Genomic DNA, 6,952 nt, shown 5'->3' on the forward strand with positions numbered 1-6,952 from the left:
TGAGGTCAAAGGTCACCGAGGTCACGTGACATTTTGTCAAAAAAATTGTTTTGCTAAGTTATCCCTATATACCAAAAATCAGACCTCGAGCTCTATTGGCTCGCTCAAAATTAGATATGCGCATAATTAATGAGGTACAATATGTGGCGTCATAAGCTGTCCCATCATACCATACATGAAGGGTGTAGCACTTGTGGTTACCGAGTTATAGACAAATATGTATATTTGAGGTCAAAGGTCACCGAGGTCACGTGACATTTTGTCAATAAAATTGTATTGCTAAGTTATCCCTATATACCAAAAATCAGACCTCTAGCTCTATTGGCTCGCTCAAAATTAGATATGTGCATAATTAATGAGGTACAATATGTGGCGCCATAAGGTGTCCCATCATACCATACATGAAGGCTGTAGCACTTGTGGTTACTGAGTTATGGGCAAATATGTATATTTGAGGTCAAAGGTCACCGAGGTCACGTGACATTTTGTCAAAAAAATTGTATTGCTAAGGGACCGTCTCAGATTGTCGCAGAAGTTCAAAAAGCGAAATTTATTCGTTTAGGGGGGGAGGGGGTTTGACCTCCATTCAATTAGTGAACTTCACTTTCGCACTTTTATTTTGTGATCACAAGTTTTCGTGTGTTTATTTTAAATTAAAGAAAAACTGCACACTCGTGCCAACAAATTTGTAACTGTTTCCATCTCGTTTGTGCCCCAAACACATTTTACTAATAGGAACATTGTATCCTAAACACTTCATTCATCAAATTATACAAAGACAAAAAGTATCATTTTTTTAAAAATGTGCTATTTATAAGCGTCTGCTCTAACCACTAGATGTCTTTATTGTCACTTGCTATGCACCTGGTCATAGTCGTTTCAATATGATTGAACATGCCTGGGCCCCCTTGTCAAAGTTTCTCGCTTATTTACCGCCCCTACCAAGTACAAATTGCGTGTTCACAAAGACAAACAACAGCACAAGAGATGCAAAAAGGGAAAGTAAAATAAAATGAAACTTTTATGCGGTAAAATGCCCTGTTAGTACTCAAATCTGATCGATTACTTTAATTGTAATGTGGCAAGGGGAATACGTCTTTAGTAGCTATAGCAAAATGCAACATTGTACTCTCAGGCAGACATGAACATTTCGCACTTTTGAAGTTTCGTTTAGGGGGAGGGGGGAGGGGGTTTTGATCTAAACGAAGAAATTTCGTTTCTTGAACTTCTGCGACAATCTGAGACGGTCCCTAAGTTATCCCTATATACCAAAAATCAGACCTCTAGCTCTATTGGCTCGCTCAAAATTAGATATGTGCATAATTAATGAGGTACAATATGTGGCGTCATAAGGTGTCCCATCATACCATACATGAAGGCTGTAGCACTTGTGGTTACTGAGTTATGGACAAATATGTATATTTGAGGTCAAAGGTCACCGAGGTCACGTGACATTTTGTCAAAAAAATTGTTTTGCTAAGTTATCCCTATATACCAAAAATCAGACCTCTAGCTCTATTGGCTCGCTCAAAATTAGATATGTGCATAATTAATGAGGTACAATATGTGGCGTCATAAGGTGTCCCATCATACCAATATGAAGGGTGGTAGCACTTGTGGTTACTGAGTTATGGACAAATATGTATATTTGAGATCAAAGGTCATCAAGGTCACATGACATTTTGTCAAAATATCCAAGATAACTGCGTGAACGGATGGACTCACGGATGGACGAACAGACAGACATGACCCAATCTATAAGCTCACTGGACTTCATCCGTGGGGACTAAAAATTGTGTCACTGCATCCTTTTTGCAATATGAATACGATGAGAAACTAAATTTTTATTTTTCGTGGCCTTATCATGGGAGTCTATGGAGATCTGCCTTATACATGGGAGTCTATGGACGTGTAAACTAAAAATATGCAAATTTCACCACGATTTGCCCAAATTTGAGAAAGGTCACTCCTATGCACTTCCATACCAAGTTTCAAATCAATCGGACTTGTGGTTTCAGAGCAGGAGATTTTTGACCAAAAATGGGAGAAAATTACAAAAAAATTCATGAAAAATAGCAAGTCCAAGATACTGACCCAAGATGTGCACAATCATTTCATGTCAGCCCAAAGTACTTACATGCTAATTTTTCATGTAATCTGCTCAGTGATTATTGAGTTTTTTCAATTTTGACTGTTTTTACATTTTTTCACTTAATTTGCATATTTTTGGCAATGACAACTTCATTTGAACAAAATCTCATCTACAGCCCATCATCCATGTACACACCAAATATCAAGATGAAATCTACAGCGGTTTTGGAGTTTTTGATGTTGACGGACAGACATACAGACATACAGACATACAGACACACAGACATACAGACATAAATACATACAGACATTTCCCTAGCCTATAAGAATAGCTTCCATTGCCATATATACATATGGCTATGGGAGCTAAAAAACTGTGGCCAATGAAATGTTGTGTTCACTTGGTCCAACATTATCAAAAAAATTACAGAAAAGTTCATAAAAATTGGTAAAATTTTGCAATAAAAATTTTGATGGGAAAAAACACAGCACTCAAAGGGTTAAATCAAGCAGGATTATAACCACATTTACAAGGATTCCAGACAGAAAAGTTGTTGCTGTGAAAGTCTCGCAGGATTCATCATAAGCTTTTATATAAACCCCCTGTATACTGTAACAGTTAACGATGTTTTCAGTTTGTTTTGTGAATCAGTTTCTTCATCTACTTAAGGATGCAGGACAGGTGATGGGCACTTTTAAAACAATAAATTCTCTGCCAAATATTGAGCTCGTAATCCCATTAAGTATATTTTCTGAAAGCCTTGATATTGGTGAATGCTGTAATTTTCGGAGATGTTGATATAATTGGAACAAAAATACATCAATAAAAACAAAACACATATTGACAAAAAATATTGTACACAGTTACAGTATGTGGGTTTCAATGCTGACAATATACCCCATGTTATGATTTTGATGAAACAAATTATTTACAGCAGTAATGTCTGTATCTCTATCATTTGGTTGATATTGATAGTGAAAATGTATATACTTGTTTGCCAAATACTACATACACATTTAAACTTCAACCAAACCAGCTAGCTGGACAAGTGACAAAGTCATAATTTCTGAAGGTTGTAGGCAAATTTTTTGTGACCATTTTAAAATAAAACTGTATCAGAATCATATACTGTTATAACAAACAGTCACATTAAAAGCAGTAAATTGTTTTCTTTAATTGTGTTTTGACTGGTGGACTGTCAAGAATTTTCATTCCGGTTGTTTATTGCAATTACTGGTAGTGTCATAGCCAAATTGCACTGTTACTTAAAATGCTAGGCACATGAACATTGTACTGCACATGTATACGTAGGTGAGTGAGTATCAAAAATTACATTTAGTACAGCATGGCATGGGCCATTGATTTGCTCATAATTTTGGCTTGGCATGACTGGTGTAACTCTACTTATACATTAGGCCAAAAAGCAAAATGAAAATTTTGCTCTCATACTGTCCTTTACAAAAATGATGCAGTGACATTGTTCTTTATTTTAAGATTTCTTTTAGTTTAAAACAACTAATATTTTCGTGAAAACAACAAGACCTAAATGTGTAAATGGAACGGTGATTCTGGTAGGATAAATTCATGGTTCAGAACCGTACAAATATTGTCTAGTGCCTTAACCATTGATGAACATGAAGATAAGAGACAAAACCTTTTCATTTTTGGCCTGATGAAAGTGGCCACTATCTAGGGATAAGATAAAAAGCATATGCGACTGTTAAAAAGCTACATAAAGCAATCATTGATTGTTGCAAGTGTTGTCCACGCTACACATTGTAATGAAACTGTAAATGCCAACAAAGTAAAATGGCGCTAATATGCGATTTACTTTCAAGTATCACTTCCATTTTATCGTCATAATTTGATATCACATAATGGCCAAACATGCACCAGGTTTTTTTTAGATTACAAGGCAGTAGTTGTCTATTTCACACCATGCCACTATATGACAATCATTTGACATAACGATAACTCAGGCACTATTATCGACTGCTTAATGCGGATCACATCATAAATTGCCAAATGGTTTTAGATGACGGGACAGAGTTGCTTGCTGTCTTTTTCGCTTTAGAAATGTCATGAAAAATGTGCCATCCAAAAATCAGCAAAAACTCAGATAATGTTAATCATGCATGATACGAGTCATGTAACCTTTGAAGCATGTTTCAATGTTCTGATCAATATGACTGACACATGCACAATATACAGTATACATAATTCTAAAAGACATCAACTCTGTCCTTTTTAGCTCACGTGTGTAAACACGTGGGCTATTGTCATAGCGATGTCTGTCTGTCTGTCCGTGTGTGTGTGTGTGTGTGTTAGTGTGTGTGTGTGTGTCTGTCTGTCTGTCTGTTTACACGATAACTCAAAAACGCCTGAACGGATTCAAGTCAGATTTGGTAGACAGGTACCATATGCTACTTGCAAGAACTTATTAGATTTTGGTTAGTGTGGCTTGCATATTAATGAAGTTATGCAATATCGTTTTTTTTCGTACAATGGTTTCCCTATGGAGACGGTAATGACAGTGTAGACATATATCAAGAAATACTGCCAAAATTTCATGAAACTTTTCACGGATGACAATCTAAGAACATTATGATGATGCTGTGAGTGTCATGTCAATTACCTTCTCATTTGCATATTTAATGAACTTTTGTTATTAGTGAGATAACTCTGAAATTACTGCACCAAACTTGATGATACTTGCAACAAATATTGATCTGATATATATCTAATTATACTTGGAAGCATTAGGCAGTGTCAAGTTAATAAATAGGTCATTTGCATATTTTATGAAGTTTTGTAATTAGTCATATAACTCCGATATAACTTCACCAAATGTGATGAAATCTGCTGCAGATACTGATCCGACAGATATCTAATTATGGTGTAGAGCATTACTTGTGTGAAGTTATTTAAGGGTTTATTTGCATATTTAATGAACTTTGTAATTAGTGATATTACTCCAAAATTACAGCGTTAAATTTGATGAAACTTGCTACAGATGTTGATCTGATAAATATCCAATTGTACAGAGAAGCATTGAGCAGTGTCAAGTTAATAATTAGCTCATTTGCATATTTCATGAAGTTTTATAATTAGTCATATAACTCCGAAATAACTGCATCAAATGTGATGAAAACTGCTGCATATACTGATCTGACAGATATCTAACTGTGTTGTAAAGCATTTAGTAGTGTAAAGTTAATTAAGGGTTCATTTGCATATTTAATAAACTTTGTAATTAGGTATATAGCTCTGAAATTACGGCACCAAATTTTGTAAAACGTGCTACAGATATTGATTTGATAAATATTTAATTGTGCTATGAATCATTGAACAGTGTCAAGTTAATATAGGGATTATTTGCATATTTAATGAACTTTGTAATTAGTGACATTACTCTAAAATTACTGCATTAAATTAAATAAAACGTGCTACAAATGTTGATCTGATGGATATCTAATTGTCCCATGAAGCATTAAGCAGTGTCATTTTAATTAACAGCTCATTTGCATATTAAATAAAGTTTTGTAATTAGTGATTAAAATCTGAGAGTACTGTGCGATGTTGAAAAAAACCTGCTTCTTTTAGTGATAACATATATCTTATTGTTCTGTGAAGCGTACTACTATTAATGAACCTGTTGTAAAACACGTGAGCATATTCAGTTCATATCTGGTTATTTATTGAGCATCCGTCCGTCCATAAAGACTCCGGAGCTCCAAGGTTGATAATTCCTGTTGTGATAGTTTCTGAAAGTCATGCTTTACCCGGTACATGTATACTCATTATCTACAACATCAATCAATATGTTATCAAAAATATTCAAATGAGAGGACATTCCTGCATCAGATTCATTTGTCCTTTGGTATCGTCCTCTTCAGGCAAATCAGACATGCTGAAATGACTGGACTTGTCATTCAATGTTGTCTTAGTTTAACCAGCACATTTGAATTTGTACATGTATGTTATAATGTATACGTACAGGGTAGTAAAATTTACAGCAATAAAAACAGAAGTACAATATATTTGTTTATGTTCTGTCCGTTTTATGTTGAAATGATTTTCTTGATGGTGTTCTCTGAATATCACATTATTTTAGGCAGTTGTAACGTGATACACTTGTGATCATGACAGGAGGAGGCAAGTACCTATTTCCACCAATTTCTATCACCAGGTTCCAGAAGGAAATTTGGAGGTTAGAGAGAGTTTCAGATGAATTTTGCTATTTGCCTGACTCGATATACCAGAGAATAAAGAACAAATACAAAACATTTTAACTATAGTTATCCAGACCTCATGTTGTCGCCTTCACCCTTGCAATCCCTCGGACTATCAAACTGACAAAAGTTGTTCAACTGCTTGATGTTACTTTATGACATCACAAAATTGTGTCTTCTGTACCTTTATATAACTCTGACACATTGATATCCTGACTGTATTGACTTAATTGTTCACAGAAGCTTCGGAACAAATGATCAAGGTTGCACTAAAAATGAAGCAGGTAGAACTTGCTTTCCCAGGTGGCAGTAAAGTAAAAGATGCAAATTGAGCCAGTTGCCAATACTGCAGTACTCTGAGATCATGCACGGTATAGGTAACATGGAAGAATGAAATCCTGTTACTTTGGTAGCAGTCTAGTAACAACAGAACAACCCTATATCATGGCAGCAGCTACATGTAGTAAAGTGGCAACTGTACAAATTTATGCTGTCATGGCAACAGTACAACCTGCTGTCATGACAGCACTCCTGTGACACAAATACAACCAGCTGTCATGGTAGCAGAACAGTACAACCCGATCTCATGGCGGTTAGTCTAATCATAAACAGGAGAGGAAGACCCTTC

The sequence above is a fragment of the Ptychodera flava genome, chromosome 9 (assembly GCF_041260155.1).
Source record: "Ptychodera flava strain L36383 chromosome 9, AS_Pfla_20210202, whole genome shotgun sequence".
NCBI lineage: Eukaryota > Metazoa > Hemichordata > Enteropneusta > Ptychoderidae > Ptychodera > Ptychodera flava.